This window comes from Macaca thibetana, chromosome 17 (assembly GCF_024542745.1).
Source record: "Macaca thibetana thibetana isolate TM-01 chromosome 17, ASM2454274v1, whole genome shotgun sequence".
Classification (NCBI taxonomy): Eukaryota; Metazoa; Chordata; class Mammalia; order Primates; family Cercopithecidae; genus Macaca; species Macaca thibetana.
This window is the reverse complement of record NC_065594.1, coordinates 55,016,429-55,033,641: the sequence shown is the minus strand read 5'-3', so window position 1 is coordinate 55,033,641 and position 17,213 is coordinate 55,016,429. Positions and strand designations below refer to the sequence as shown.

General features: G+C 36.4%; 1 long non-coding RNA gene across 1 annotated transcript in view; it reads left to right on the top strand.

Annotated features, from left to right (window-relative positions):
* The window catches only part of LOC126940521 (uncharacterized), a 283,330-nt gene that overhangs the window by 64,068 nt on the left and 202,049 nt on the right, over positions 1 to 17,213 (top strand). The gene's annotated exons all lie outside the window — the stretch shown is intronic.

The window sequence follows — 17,213 nt, the reverse complement described above, 5'->3', positions numbered from 1 at the left end:
ATTCCTTCCTTATAGAATCCCTACTTGCACAATGGTAACCATCATCATGATTTTGAAGTCTATAAATAAGTTTTGTCTGTTCTCGATGTTTATGTAAATATGAAATTTATATATAAAAACACAATGTATTGTGTTTTTGTTTCTGGCTTTAAAAAAACTCAATAATATATTTTTGACATCCATGCATGTTGTTATTTTTAGCAGTAGTCTTTTATATTTTTGTTATTTTGCTCTATAGTATTCTATCATATGGAGTTATCAGAATTGATATTTGCATTCTATTGTTGATATTTGAATTGTTTTAATTTTTGCTATTACATTTCTTTTGGAGCACATATTGATGTATTTATTTTAGGCATTATATCAAGAGTAGAATTATTGGACATAGGGTATATGTATAATCAACTCTAATAATATTGACAAAAAGTTTTCCAGTGTTTGGACCAGGTTAGACTCTACAAGCCGTTCTAATTGCTTCACATCCTTGCCCACACCTAGTGTAGTCAATCTTCTTAATTTTAGTTATCGTGGATATGTAGTGGTATTTTATTATTATGTTTTTATATAATTATATAATTATTATTTTACTGATGACAACTGTTTATTTTACTGATGACTAATGACGTTGAGCCGTTATATGTTTTTTTTGGCCCTTTTTGTAGTTCCTCTTTTCTGATGTGCCTATGTAAGTCTCTTTCCCAGTTTTTCTATTGCATTGTCGTCTTCTTGTTGGGTTTCAGGATTTCTGACTACAACTCCTTTGTTGGATAGATCCATTGTAAGTACACTCTTTCATTCTGTGGATTATCTTTAACGTCTTAGTTTTAAAGCTGCTTAACATAACCATTATTTCCTTGCTTTGGTCATTAGTAGTTTCTGTATCCTGTTTAAGAAATCTTTGCTTACCCAAAGCCATTAAAATATTCCCTTATGTTTTCTTTTAAAAAATTGTGAAAGGAGTAGAGTCAAGATTAATTTTATTTCTATACGGATATCTAATTGACCTAGTACTATTTGCTTTATCATTGTAAAGACCATTATTTCTGTAGTTTACTGTGGTGTTACCTGTTTTATAAATCAGGTGATTTGTATATGCATGGGTCTATTTCTAGATTTTTAAATTCTCCTCCTTTGGTCTCTTTGTTTATCTTACAATCTTATTATACTTCTATGATAAGTATATTAGATAGTAAGTCTAAAACTTAGTTCTTTATAAAGATTACCTTGACCACATTTAATCATTTGTATTTTCACATAAATTTTAAAATTATCTTGTGAATTTGCAAAAAAAAAAAAAAAAAAAACCTGCTGAGATTTTAATTAGAATTGCCTTGTATATATAGATCAATCTGAGCAATACTGAATTTGCTTTATCTCTTCATGGATTGAGGTCTTTAATTTCTTTCAATACTTTTTTGGTAAATTTTAATCTGAAATTTATGCATATTTTTGTTAGATTTAGTCCTTGATAGTTAATGTTTTGGTTGGTATTGAAAGTGGTTTGAGTTTTGACATTTTATTTTCAAATTGCTACTTTGAAATTTTTAACTTTATTTTTTTCTTTTATATTTTTATATACTTTAAAACATTTTTGTATTTATCTTCTACCAGTGAATGTAAAAGTGACCATGTAAAATTTACTTTTTAATTCCAATAGTTTATTTGGAAATGCTTTTGAAATATGTACATATAGAGTGATGCCATTTGCAAATAACAGCAGTTTAATTTTTTTCTTTCCAATTCTTACATCTTTTATTTTTCTTGACTTAGTTTACGAGCTATGATTTTCTTTTACAATGTTGAGATAGATATAATGTGTAAAATAAATGATCTTTGTCTCATTCCTAATCTCAGAGAAATGATACCATATCCTTTATCATAGTAAGAAAGCTTCATTCCATTGTTAATTTTCTAAGAATTATTATCATATATAGATGTTGACTGTTAAAAAGGTTTTTCAGTATTTGTTAGATGATTTTATGATTTTTTTCTTTTATCATGTCCATGTGATAATTTACAATGATTTTAGAATATTAAACCAACCTTGCATTCCATAAGTATAGCCAATGTGTTTTTTTATTTTATTTCTTACATATTTTTTCAAGATATATTCCCTGGATTTGTCTGCGAATGTTTTATTCAAGAATTTGAGATCTCTGCTATTCATCTTACCACAGATAGAATGTCACTGCATGCCCCTGATCACTGGATTCCTAAAAGCTTTACTGCAGTGGTAGATCCCTGAGTCTTCATAGCATTTATCTCCCAGACTCTGGAGCATGTGTGTCATGCCAGCACCTCCAATGGACTAGCTATATTTGCTCATTTTGCCTGATCAGCGTAATGTTATTAATATAATGGATCAATGTAAATATCTGATATGTCCAGATTTCTATATTGTATACTATATAATGCTAGATGTTATACTATGTTGTTCTACTAAATAAATTTTCAGTATTCCTTAGGCATTCTGCAGTATCTATCTAGTTTTTGCAGGAGCTAGATGGGTGAATTAAGCAGGGATTTAATAGGGACCACAACCCCTGCAATGTTTAGATCTTTAAAATTGTTATCCATGGCATGAAATTTTGTTGTTGGTTTACCATCTTGCTATCTTCACTATCAAGATCTGTCCTTCTCACTTTACCAGTTGTTGTAGTACTTGCAACCTTCAGATTCTCACAATTAGGCACTACCACCTTGCATTTTGGTTTTAGGTCTCTTCATTCTCATTGATATTAATAAACCATGCTCTGTAACTGCTCTGTTACTGTCATCCCTGGCCTGCTGAGAAAAGCCACTGAGGACTTTCTTAGTGTTGCTGGTGCCCATCTGCTAGCACATTCTTTATGTTCTTGGTGAATTGTTTGTCACTTGGGCTCTTCTGTAGAACATAATTCTCTTGTGGGTGTTCTGGACTCATATAATATATTCATTCCACCAGGCTCACTTTACTCAACTTCTTTACTTCCTTCTAGGTCTGCTACAGTAACTCCAGCATTTCAACTTAACTCAGGAAAAAGTGCTATCCTTTTCCCCAAATTTCTAAGAGCCACTCTAGCAGAGAATTTGCCTTAACCTCTGGGGTCTTTGCCAGGGTGCTAAATCCTGTATTCCAAGAAAGTGCCTACAATTTAATGAATTCTTCATATCTCATCTTAAGTTCTAGCCTGCTTGATCAAGTACCCTTAATATCCAACCAAAAGATATTCTTCTGGCTCGTGTCAGTACATGATAGCTAATTATTCCTTCTACCCTCAGGCTTTGGTCTCTTTTTTCTCCTATTAGGCCCAGAATTATTCTGTGCCAGGTTACACAGAGATTTAACTCTAGTTATCGGCCTGATGCCCAGCAGAGGTGTGGACAGATCCTGAGGAGCCTCCCCTTGCATTATAGGGGAGAGGTCTCTGCAGTAATTTTCTGCATAAGGAGAAGTGATATCTCTTAAAAAGTGAGGGTCTGGCTAGCTCTATAGTCTCTAAGGATTTATGGAAGTCTACAGAGCAAAAATCCTTGGGATCAACCACCTAGGTGTCCTCATACCACATGTCAGGTCCCTAGGTTTTCCCAAAAGTATCCTGACATTAGCATAACAGGCTTCCCTTGCTTCAGCACTTAAACATCTCTGAAGTACCGCTACCTTTAATATCAGATTCTGAGTTTGCTTCTCAGCTGTTTCTGCTCTGTCATTCTAAGAGATAACGGCCCTCTGTCAGCTATCAAAAGGGCCCTCTCTAGCCTCACACTTAGCCCTGTTTGTTAACTGTTAAACACTATAAGTCTCCTATTATCTCTCTTCTGGATATCAGTGCAACTGATTAATAAGAAGACATCTTAACTGTCCTCCTATGTCTCATTTCCCCATATTTCTCAGATGCTAAAATCATCACACTGGAAAGGGTGTTGTTCACCCTTAGGACCTTTTTCCATGTCACTATGGGCAAATTCTTTAGCAATTGGATTACCGTCTTGTGCCAAGGATTTATATGCCACTTAGGTTGGGGTTTTCCACCAGACAGTTGGTGAATAATTCAATCCCAGAATCTTATTTTATATTGAGATTTTACTGTATTTTCTTTGATTAATCTCAGTAACAGCTGTGTCACTTTCAGTCTTCTGGGAAGCTGACTCCAAGACAGAATTTGAACTGCAACAGTTCATTGGGGGAAATCCTTGTGAAAGATATAGGGGATAGAGAGCAGGAGTAGGCAGAGAGAGACTGTAATACAGATCTGATGCCTATTAGAGGAGAGGAGGAACAAAGGAGGAGGATTGAGTGAAAAAGAATATCAGACCAGTACAGTTCTGAGATAGACTCAGCTAGGCTGTTAGGGAGCTGCGGGGAAAAGACTGCTTATTAGAAGGCTTCCACATTGGACTGGAGCAGCCTGGGAGAGTATATGGCCTCAGCACCTAGTGCTTCATTAGATTCCCCAAAGTGTGGCATTTGAAGGCTCTCTCTTGAAGGGAGATTATAGTGCATACCTCTTAGGCTATCCTTGCTTTCATGGTAGCCATTTGCTGCCTTCAAACAGATGTTTTTATATTTTATCTATCTTTTCTAGTTGGTCCTAGTGGGAAGATTAATGTAACATACTATAATTTGCCATAGCCATAAGCACTCTTTAATCTGATTTTTTTTTTCAGGTGGGAGTGCAGTGGGATGATCACAGCTCACTGCATCTTTGACCTCCTGGGCTCAAGCAATTTTCCCATCTCAGCCTCCTAAGTAGCTGGGACTACAAGTGTGAACCACTATACCTGACTAACTTTTGTAGAGATGGGGTTTTGCAATGTTGCAAAAAAGGTTGGTCTCAAACTCTTGAGCTCAAGTGATCCATCCACCTTGGCCTCCCAAAATGTTGGGACTACAGGTGTGAGCCACTGCACCCACCCAAGTCTAATTTATTTTAATAAAAGTTTAAATATAGTTAGATATCAAAGATTGGCAGTCATAAACCATTTCTATCTGGAAATTATTTGCAAAATGACATAAACTTAGTTAAACAAGAAAGGGTAAAGACAGTATTTTGGCTGATAATTTGGGTTTCTTTTTTCTTCTTTCTTAGTGGGGCCGAGCTTCTCTTGGACCTATTACCCAACACAGCCTAGCAGTCCACCAGAAACAGAACAACTATAGGGAGAAATACTGCTAGCTCATGAAATTTTAGCCCTCAAATATCTTTTGTATTAGTCTTTCCTAGTTCTACCCTTCTAATTCCAGATAATTTCCTCAATATTGAGGTTACCAATGGCTTTGTAAGGACTTGATGTAGAGGAGGGATTATAGGAGGGCAGAAGGCATGTAAGTAATCTCTACCCATACAACATTGAGTCAGCTGAGGTCAAAAATTATTTTTTTAAAATTATCTTTGTTTATAGGTTGAAGTTCATAATATATACCAGTTTCTGAAGTATTGAATGGAGAATGATGTAGTTGTTGAATAGGAGTAGGGTACAGTTCACTTAGGATGTATCTGGTAGTAATAGAAGAGACATGCAGTGACTTCTGGACTGTAGTTCTCTTTCTTTCATGAGCTTCTACACAGGGACATTTTATTATGGTAGGTAGTTGCTACCTGAAAGATACAAAAAGCCTAACTTTAAAGTGAGAAGAAATTGTGAGGTTAGTTTTGAAGATGGGGAGCATAATTACAAAAATCATGAAATTACTGGGACACTGAATAGTGATGACAATGGTGCATTGGGTAATGGGGCAATAGTTAGTGGGAAATGTTAGAGAGAGAAATACAATGTAGTAAGAGTGGAATACTATGGATGGTTGTCCAAATCTGGCCTCCTGCCTGTTTGTGTAAATAAGGTTTTACTGGAACACAGCCACACCTGTTTGCCTGCACGTTGCCTGTGGCTGCTTTCATGCCACAGAGCAGAACTGAGTAGTTGCAAAAACAGGAATCATTTACTATCAGGCTCTTTACAGAAAATATTTATAACCTCAGAAGTGCTGGCTTACAGTAGCATGATGAAAATCAACATTACCAATTTCCAATTTTGTCTCAAGACAGAAAGACTTGTTTAGAAATTTCTTTTAATATAGCTCCAATATTTTGGCAGCACTGGTTCTTACCTCTTTTACTCATCTAGATATTTCCTCCTCCCATAGCCTTGACTTTTTCCTGCTTCTTCCTTTTTCCTTCTTCATCTCCTCCTTCCATGATATCTGCTTTCCTCTTTACATTCTTGTCTTCTTTTTATTTTCCTTTCCCCTGCCATCTTTTTCTTCTCTTTCTAGTTAAGACTCTTAATTGCCCAACATTTCTGCCATGTTGTTAATAACCTGTAAAAAGGGTTGAGATTGCAGATCCAACATACTTAGCCTTTAACATGTCTTTGTTCAAGACTAGGATTTGCAGTACCACATGTTCTGAAGGCAGAGCACCCCTCTGCCTGCCTTTGAAGTACAGAATCCCACAGTGAATTTCACACTAAATCCACTCACATCACTCGCTTTGGCTGCATCTTGCTATACCAGTTTATGTGAGTGTCACCACCTGCAGTTTAAATAATGGACAATTTCACTGGCTCAGCAGAGCCTCTGGCTTTCATGTCATATTTCTTCCATGCCTCCTATAAAGAAATGCCTATTTTTTCTCCCCTAGGTTATTACAAATCTAGTCACTATTACAGAAGCACAATTTTCTAGTCACTTCAGTTTTGCTTGTATTGATTTTTAGCTCTATTTTATTTACATTGCTTTTAAAGTAGTATGTGGGCATTTTCATTCATACAGGTGACTTGATAAAAGAACATTGTGCTCTTTGTACGTACAGTAGTAGTACCCCTTTTTCCAAAGGGGATATGTTCTCAGACCCTCGGTGGATCCTAAAACCATAGGCAGTACCAAACTCTCTACATATTACGTTTTGCCCTATACATACATACATATGATAAAGTGTAATTTATAAATTAGGCAGAGTAAGAGATTAACAACAATAACTAATAATAAAATAAAACAATAATAATAATATACTATAATGAAAGTTATGTGAATGTAGTCCCTCCTCTCAAAATATCTTACTCTACTGCAGGTAACTAAAACCATGGAAAGTAAAATTGTGAATAAAGGGGCACTGCTGTACTCAGCTAGCATTTTTTTCTTATTTGAAACCCTTATTTTAATTCATAGTATGGTATTTTAAATTTAAGTAGTAAGTGCTTCCTGTAAGAGATTTTATTATCGCATGACTTATATTATGATTACTAGCATTTATCGTGAACTACCAAAATAAAGAGGATCTGTGGACTGTCAATTTAGTTAACCTAAGTGCAAAGTACACAACTCTATGTTCCCGCACATGCTGGCCTCACTTTCTATTCAATAAGCACCTACGTTTTGCTTAGCAGATTGAAAAGAAGTCACACAGTACCACAAACTTTTTCTTCAATCATTTTTGGAAAGATTAAGTTATAAACAAAGAAAAAGTAAAATGCATAGTACAAGCAATTAGAGATTCTAACACAATTTAAAATAACATTATTTTTAGTAATAGGCCCCTGTTAAAATTTCAGTGTAGGTCTCCCATTAAAGTGTTAAAGGGATTTCAACGACTTAGGCAACAACGATATGCAAGATGTCTTCATTGTATGTTCTATTGGACACTAATTTTAGAGGTGTTCATGAAGAGGCTTAACTGATGTTAGGTCTGGTGCAAAAGAAGAAAAGGTTACTTCAGGGATGTTGCTTTTGGAATACTGAGAATTTCATGAACATTCCAGTTTGAAAGAGGGGTGGTCCAGAACGGTCATGCAAGATTAATTACTTCCTTCTTCTATGGATTTCTAAACTTGCTTTGGCTAATGCCAAGCAATTTTTGGAGAAGCCAATAGGAGAGCTTCAGGCACTGAGTATGAACCAACATTGACCCCGAGAACCTCATGAACTCCCTCAAATAAAACAAGGTCACCTTTCTTAAACCCTTTAACTCCCTTGAATTAAGGTCCCAGAAAATATTAATATTTATATGATTTATATATATATTTTTAAGATGGAGTCTTGCTGTGTCTCCCAGGCTTGAGTGCCACTAGTGGCACAATCTCAGCTCACTGCAACCTCTGCCTCCTGGGTTCAAGCAATTCTCCTGCCTTAGTCTCCTGAGTAGCTGGGATTATAGGCACGCACCACCACACCCAGTAAATTTTTGTATTTTTATTAGAGACGGGATTTTGCCATGTTGGCCAGGCTTGTCTTGAACTCCTGACCTCAGGTGATCACCCACCTTGGCCTCCCAAAGTGTTGGGCTTACAGGCGTGATCCATTGTGCCAGACCAATTTCTAATTTTACATTTAAATATTGCTTTAATCAACATCCATGTCCATTATTTTTTCCCTAGAGTAAACTCATAGAAATGGAACTTTGAGGTAAAAATGTATACATATTTTTGAAGCTGTTGGTACTTGTTGCAGAAATGCACATTAGAAAATTTGTAACAATTTACTATTTAGAAAATTTGTAACAATTTACTATCCACTAGCGTTATGTGAATTAAGGCATTCTATTCCCTACTCCTCATCCAACCTTCTGATGTTTATTACTTTTCAAAAGCATTTGTCAGCCTGATAAAGAGATTAATTTAATTTATTATGTACTTATTAGTATATTAATTTATGTATTATATTAATTTGTGTGTCTTTCATAATAATATAGTCAATTTTCATATTTTTATGGCACATAAATATTTCTGACTTCTCTTGTGGCATTTCTTCAATTTGTTTAACTTTTTCATTGCTTTTCTATCGTTCGTCTGTGTCTATCTGCTCTAATCTATGTTTAGAAGAACTTCTTCCAACATATTAAGAATGACAGAGTTGGTCAGACCAACAAAGCACTTTCTAATAGTTAGGATTATTCAGAAGTAGAATAGGTTATTTTTTGAGGCAGCAAACTTCTTGCTGGAAGCATCTATCTTTGGAGATTCCTCCAGTTTCTAGGGGTTTGGAATAAATCATTTCAGCTGTCAATTCTACTTCTGAAGCTCTAAGATCCCTTTGAATTTTCATACGAAACATTTTATGCTTTAGTGCCTTGTTTGTTCTCTGGATGAATTAAAACATTAATATGTGTCCATATAGTTGAGTATAGTTTGGAAACACTAATCCCTTTATAGGAAGTAAGAGCCAGTAAGATAACTTTTGGTAACTTACTTGAGCTTGGACTAATGTCCACCCATAAACCCAGCAAGTGAGTTGCTCTTCTTCCATGGAAGCTCAGACAATGATGCAGCATGTGCAAAGCTTTGCTTTCATTTACACACCCATTTGAAATAATACAGTAAGGCAACACCAAAGGCAATTATCATTTTGACATGAAATGTAACGTTAGTTTTTTCCACTTTCAACATAAACAGTGCATTTCTAGTCTGCTTAACACTAAAAGGTAATTTTCTCCTAATGAACAGAAGAGTTGTAAAAAAACAGTGTTATGATATAGGAAGAGCGGTGACTAACTGTTTTTAATGGAATTATGCATGCTTGATTCTTATTATCATAATTAGCTTTTCTCATGTTATGAGTTTTGTGGGTTTGTATTGTAGTAGAGTACTAAATCACTAGCAGCCTCATCGGGGTCTGGAAAAAAAGTTCAAGCCAAATGAACTTTCCCATATGGATATAAAAGAAACTGCCAAAAGTTAACATGAGAGTTTTTTCCCCATGCTCATGTAGTGCCTGAATTCACCTTCTCTTTGCTAATGGCTACAGTTACATCATATTTGGAGAAGACAAAGTTACCAAGGTAAAAAAAAAAAATTGAATGTGCTATCATGTCACCTTTTCTTATCTCTTTCCCTTTAATTCTTATTTTCTGTGAGTTAATTTGGAATCCTTCCTATGGTGGGATGAATTATTTTATAAGTTGAGGCAAGGAAGGAAAATAAAAGTATATTAAAAAGATAAGTATACATAAAAATGAAATTAAAAACACAGAGGCCAGGCTTTGCCTACAGGTCTCATTATATACCAAGGACTATTGCAAGCATTCTTCCAATGATATAAAAAAAATTCTCTTGGGGCATTTTTGTCATTTAGTTGGCTCTTGTATCACCGTCATTTTGTACCGTTAATGCCATCAACCATCACTTAAGGTGCTATTCTGTATAAAATATGTTAAAATTGATGCATTTTTGAAATCACAGTTTGATGTGGATGCCAATGGTAGTGATAAATATTAGGTCCTTACCTAATTAGGTCATATTAGGACCAGTGTACCAGGGTCCTGGGCTTTGCTATTTACACATGTTACGTGATCTCATTTAATTATCATAACAATTCAATGAGGTAGATGCTATTATTAGCATTCATTTAATAGATGAGCAATCTGAGGCTCAGAGTAGTTTAATAACTTGACCAAATAAGAAATAGAATGGGGATAGGAGCTTAGTTCTGATTTCAGAGCCTATATTCTTTTTTTTTTTTTTGAGATGGAGTCTTGCTATTTTGCTCAGGCTGGAATACAGTGGCACAATCTGGGCTCACTGCAACCTCCACCTCCTGGGTTCAAGCGATTTTCCTGTCTCAGACTCCCCAGTAGCTGGGACTACAGGCATGTGCTGCTATGCCCAGTAATTTTTTTTTTTTTTTGTATTTTTAGTAGAGACAGGGTTTCACCATGTTGGCCAGGCTGGTCTCGAACTCCTGTCCTCAGGTGATCCACCCACCTTGGCTTCCCAAAGTGCTGGGATTGCAGGTGTGAGCCACGGCACCTGGGCCAGAGCCTATATTCTTCATCAGTATGATTTATTAACTAGCCACCAACCATTCCAGAGGGAAGAACTTGAAAACTGACAAACATAAAGGAAACATTAAAAATGTAAACCGTTTACAATCCCACCAACAGTGTAAAAGTGTTCCTATTTCTCCACATCCTCTCCAGCACCTGTTGTTTCCTGACTTTTTTATGATCGCCTAACTGGTGTGAGATGGCTCAGTGCATTTCTCTGATGGCCAGTGATGATGAGCATTTTTTCATGTGTCTGTATGGAAAACAGTATGGCGATTCCTCAAGGATCTAGAACTAGATGTACCATATGACCCAGCCATCCCATTACTGGGTATATACCCAAAGGATTATAAATCATGCTGCTATAAAGACACATGCACATGTATGTTTATTGCGGCACTATTCACAATAGCAAAGACTTGGAATCAACCCAAATGTCCATCAGTGACAGACTGGATTAAGAAAATGTGGCACATATACACCATGGAATACTATGCAGCCATCAAAAAGGATGAGTTTGTGTCCTTTGTAGGGACATGGATGCAGCTGGAAACCATCATTCTCAGCAAGCTATCACAAGAACAGAAAACCAAACACCGCATGTTCTCACTCATAGGTGGGAACTGAACAATGAGATCACTTGGACTCGGGAAGGGGGACATCACACACCGGGGCCTATCATGGGGAGGGGGGAGGGGGGAGGGATTGCATTGGGAGTTATACCTGATGTAAATGATGAGTTGATGGGTGCTGACGAGTTGATTGGTATAGCACACCAACATGGCACAAGTATACATATGTAACAAACCTGCACGTTATGCACATGTACCCTAGAACTTAAAGTATAATAATAATAAAAAATAAATTAAAAAAAAATGTAAACCGTGTGTTCATTTAGAAAGTCAAGGGCTAGCATGTAAGCAGATGAGAACACAGAATGGGGCTTTGATAACAATGGTGATGGATCACATGGAATAAGCCACCCTGGGCAGTACTGTTAAGTAGGCTCAGTTTCAACTTGGAATCTTCTCAAGTTTTCCTTTCATCCTTTCCCCATGTCTGTCTGTCTCTCTCCCTCCCTCCCTTCCTCCCTTTCCTCCCTCCCTCCCTCCCTCCCTCCCTCCCTCCCTCCCTTCCTCCCTCCCTCCCCCTTCCTTCCTTCCTTCCTTCCTTCCCTCCCTCCCCCTCCCTCCCTCCCTCCCTCTCTCCCTCCCTCCCTCCCTCCCTCCCTCCCTCCCTCCTCAGGGAGATGTCCCCTAGAATTCAAAGGTCTTTGCTAAGTTTTGGTGATAATATTGAAGGTTTATACCATGGTAATATCCCTGTCTGTATATTCTGTATATTTTTGTTAAGCTGTATACACGAAGCATAACAGTTTATATATATAAAAGTCGGCTGGAAGTTTTCAGTCCCTCTCTCTAAAGCTCCCAGAAGTGAATTCAAATTTCACAACATGAAAGAAGCTTGGATCATATTCAAGGAAGTCATTAAGGATTTATTAGAGCACAAATGCATCAACTTTTAGTTTTCTTAAAATGGGCTGTGAACTATAAAGGCCCCTAAAACTAAAATAGAAGCTGGAGGAAGAGATAATAGGGAGTAACTTATGTAAAATCAGGAGACAGGGTATTTGTAATTGTTCTAGAGATTGATCTGAAGTAGTGAGAGGAATATGGACAAGAAAGCCCACTTAAGTGGATTCTCATTCTGGTAAGATCAGTGACAAGTTAAATGATCTTGAGCAAAGTAAATAACCATGGTTCATCTGAAAAATGAAGTTCATAATGTATTCCTCATTGCATTTTTTGAGGGCTAAATATTTTAATATCTAAAATATTTAATACTAAACAGTGCCTAGCAAATGAAAGATGCTGAATGATGGTTTCCACCTTCCTTTGCTTTTTCATATCTTCCTGGTGGTGAAAATAAGATGCTCCTCACAAGCAGGAGACTGGTGACTGCTTGGTTCTAAAAAGTATTAGTCAATTTGTGAAAGATTATCAATAAAATTATAGATAATATGCACTGAAGGCATTGCATCCTTCCTGAGCAGTTCTGTGCTAGCTGTTCTTATATATAGCTCCTAATTCAAGCTTACAATGTGCTTGCAAGGTAGGTGCAATCATTCCCTACTTACAGAGGAGAAATAGAATGTGTATAACATGCCCCAGATCACTGAGTGCACACCTGGGCTTAACCAGGGCCAACATTCATATCCAGATACTACTAAACTGTAAAAGTAGTGTTCTTTCCACTCAAACATGTACTTGCATTAAAGACTGTTTTACTAAAATATTAGTGGACAACTGAGATTACAAGACTACATTTTGTTATTTACCTTATTCTCACTTTTTTCTAAGCTTTTAATTTTTTAAAATTTGATTTTGTAATATTTGACTCATGTAGGAAAGTCATATGCATCATACATGGTTATGAAGCAAGATAGTAAAAACACTTGTGAATCCATCCCCGGCTAAGACATCTCTGAACTTTTTTTTTTTTTTTTTTTTTGCATTTTAAAGATTTTGTTTCTTTATTTCTTCTAAAAAAAAATAAAGGGATATATGTGCAGAGCATGCAGACTTGTTACATAGGTCTACATGTGCCATGGTGGTGTGCTGCACCTATTGACCCATCCTCTAAGTTCTGTCTTCAACCCCTGGTGTGTGTTGTTCCCCTCTCTGGGTCCATGTGTGCTCAATGTTCAACTCCCACTTATGAGTGAGAACATGCAGTGTTTGGTTTTCTGTTCCTGTGTTAGTTTGCTGAGAATCATGGCTTCCAGCTTCATCCATGTCCCTGCAAATGACATGATCTCATTCCTTTTTATGGCTGCATAGTAATCCATGGTATATATGGGCTGCATTTTCTTTATTCAGTCTATCACTGATTGGGCATTTGGGTTGGTTCCATGTCTTTGCTATTGTAAACAGTGCTGCAATAAATATACGTGTGCATGTGTTTTTATAGTAGAGTGATTTATATTCATTTGTGTATATACCCAGTAATGGAATTGCTAGGTCAAATGGCATTTCTGGTTCTAGATCCTTGAGGAATTGCCATACTGTCTTCCAGAATGGTTGAACTAACTCACATTCCCACCAACAGTGTAAAAGCATTCCTATTTTTCCATCTTTTGTTTCCTGACTTTTTAATAATTGCCATTCTGTCTGGTGTGAGATGGTATCTCATTGTGGTATTGACTTGCATTTCTCTGATAATCGGTAATGTTGATCTTTTCTTCATGTTTGTTGGCATAAATGTCTTCTTTTGAGAAGTGTCTGTTCATATCCTTCACCCACTTTGGATGGGTTTTTTTTTCTTGTAAATTTCTTTAAGTTCCTTGTAGATTCTGGACATTTGACCTTTGTCAGATGGGTAGATTGCAAAACTTCTCCCATTCTGTACGTTGCCTGTTCACTCTGATAATAGTTTCTTTTGCTGTGCAGAAGCTCTTTAGTTTAATTAGATCCCATTTGTCAACGTTGGCTTTTGTTGCAATTGCTTTTGTTGCAATTGCTTTTGGTATTTTAGTCATGAAGTCTTTGCCCATGCCTATGTCCTGAATGGTGTTGCCTACGTTTTCTTCTAGGTTTTTTATGGTTTTGGATTTTACATTTAAGTCTTTAATCCATCTTGAGTTAATTTTTGTGTAAGGTGTAAAGAAGGGGTTCAGTTTCAGTTTTTTGCATATGGTTAGCCAGTTTTCCCAGCACCATTTACCGCATAGGAGATCCTTTCTCCGTTGCTTGTTTTTGTCAGGTTTGTCGAAGATCAGATGGTTGTAGATGTGTAGTGTTATTTCTGAGGTCTCTGTTCTGCTCCATTTGTCAATATGTCTGTTTTGGTACCAGTATCATGCTATTTGGGTTACTGTAGCCTTGTAATATAGTTTGAAGTCAGGTAGCTCGATGCCTCCAGTTTTGTTCTTTTTGCTTAGGATTGTCTTGGCTATATGGGGTCTTCTTTGATTCTATATGAAATTTAAAATAGTTTTTTTTCTAATTCTGTGAAGAATGTCAGTGGTTGATGGGAATAGCATTGAAACTATAAATTACTTTGGGCAGTATGGCCATTTTCATGATATTGATTCTTCCTATCCATGATTTCCATTTGTTTGTGTCCTCTTTTATTTCCTTGAGCAGTGGTTTGTGTTCTCCTTGAAGAAGTCCTTCGCATCCTTTGTTAGCTGTATTCCTAGATATTTTATCCTCTTTGTAGCGATTGTGAATGGGAGCTCATTCATGAATTGGCTCTCTGCTTGCCTATTGTTGGTGTAAAGGAATGCTTGTGATTTTCACACATTGATTTTGTATCCTGAAACTTTGCTTAAGTAGCTTATCAGTCCACGAAGTTTTTGGGCTGAGATGATGGGGTTTTCTAAGTATACAATCAGGTTGTCTGCAAACAGAGACAACTTGACTTCCTCTCTTCCAATCTGAAAACGCTTTATTTTTTTCTCTTGCCTGATTGTCCTGGCCAGAACTTCCAATTCTATGTTGAATAGGAGTGGTGAGAGAGGGCATCCTTACCTTGTACCTGTTTTCAAAGGGAATGATTTCAGTTTTTTTCCCATTCAATATGATATTGGCTGTGTGTTTGTTATAAATAGCTCTTATTATTTTGAGGTATGTTCCATCAATACCTAGTTTATTGAGAGTTTTTAACATGAAGGGATATTGAATTTTATCGAAGGCCTTTTCTGTATCTATTGAGATAATCATGTAATTTTTTTCTTCCGTTCTGTTTATGAGATGGATTACATTTATTGATTTGTGTATGTTGAACCAGCCTTGCATCCCAGGGATGAAGTCAATTTGATCATGGTGTATAAACTTTTTGATGTGCTGCTGGATTCAGTTTGCCAGTATTATATTGAGGATTTTTGCACTGATGTTTATCAGGGATATTGGTCCGAAATTTTCTTTTTTTGTGGTGTCTCTTCCAGGTTTTGGTAAGAGGATGATGCTGGCTTCATAAAATGAGTTAGGGAGGAGTCTCTCCTTTTCAATTGTTCGGAACAGTCTCAGAAGAAATAACGCTACTCAGAAGCTGGTAGCAGCTCCTCTTTGTATTTCTGGTAGAATTCAGCTGTGAATCTGTCTGTTCCTGGGCTTTTTTTTTTTTTCTGGTTGGTAGACTATTAATTACTGCCTCAATTTCAGAGCTTGTTATTGGTCAATTCAGGGATTCAATTTCTTTCTGGTTTGGTCTTGGGAGGGTATATGTGTCCAGGAATTTATCCATTTCTTCTAGATTTTCTAGTTTATTTGTGTAGTGGTGTTTATAGTATTCTCTGATGGTAGTTTGTATTTCTGTGGGGTTAGTGGTGATATCCCCTTTATCATTTTTTATTATGTCTATTTGATTCTTCTCCCTTTTCTTCTTTATTAGTCTAGCTAGCAGTCTTTCTATTTTGCTAATTTTTTCAAAAAACCAGCTCCTGGATTTGTTGATTTTTTTTTTGAAGGGTTTTTCATGTCTCTATCTCGTTCAGTTATTTTCTGATTTTAGTTATTTCTTGTCTTCTGCTAGCTTTTGGATTACTTTGCTCTTGCCTCTTTAGCTCTTTTAATTGTGATGTTAGGGTGTTGATTTGAGATCTTTCTACCTTTCTGATGTGGGTGTTTAGTGCTATAAATTTCCCTCTTAGTAGTGCTTTAGCTGTGTCCCAGAGATTCTGGTACATTGTCACTTTGTTCTAATTGGTTTCAAAGAACTTCTTGATTTCTGCCTTAATTTCATTATTTATTCAGGAGTCATTCAGAAGCAGGTTGTTCATTTCCATGAAATTGTGTGGTTTTAAGTGAGTTTCTTAATCCTGAGTTCTATTTTCATTGCACTGTGGTCTGAGAAACTGTTTGTTATGATTTCAGTTCTTTTGCATTTGCTGAGAAGTGTTTTACTTCCAATTATGTGGTCAATTTTAGAATAAGTGCCATGTGGCACTGAGAATAATGTATATTCTGTTGATTTGGGGTATAGAGTTTTGTAGATGCCTACTAGGTCCACTTAATCCAGAGCTGAGTTCAAGTCCTGAATATCCTTGTTAATTTTTTGTCTTGTTGATCTGTCTAATATTGACAGTGAGGTGTTAAAGTCTCCCACTATTATTGGGTGGGAGTCTAAGTCTCTTTGTAGGTCTCTAAGAACTTGTTTTATGAATCTGAGTGCTCCTGTATTGGGTGCATATATATTCAGAATAGTTAGCTATTTGGTTACTTTGTTCACTAGTTGTTGCAGTTTCTTCATAGTGTCATTGGTCTTTATATTTTTGTTTGTTTTTGCAGTGGCTGGTACTGGTTTTTCCTTTCCATATTTACTGCTTCTTTCAGGAGCTCTTGCAGGGCAGACCTTGTGGAAAAGAAATCCCTCAACATTTGCTTCTCTGGAAAATATTTTATTTATCCTTTGCTTATGAAGCTTAGTTCGGCTGGATATGAAATTCTGGGTTGAAAATTCTTTTCTTTAAGAATG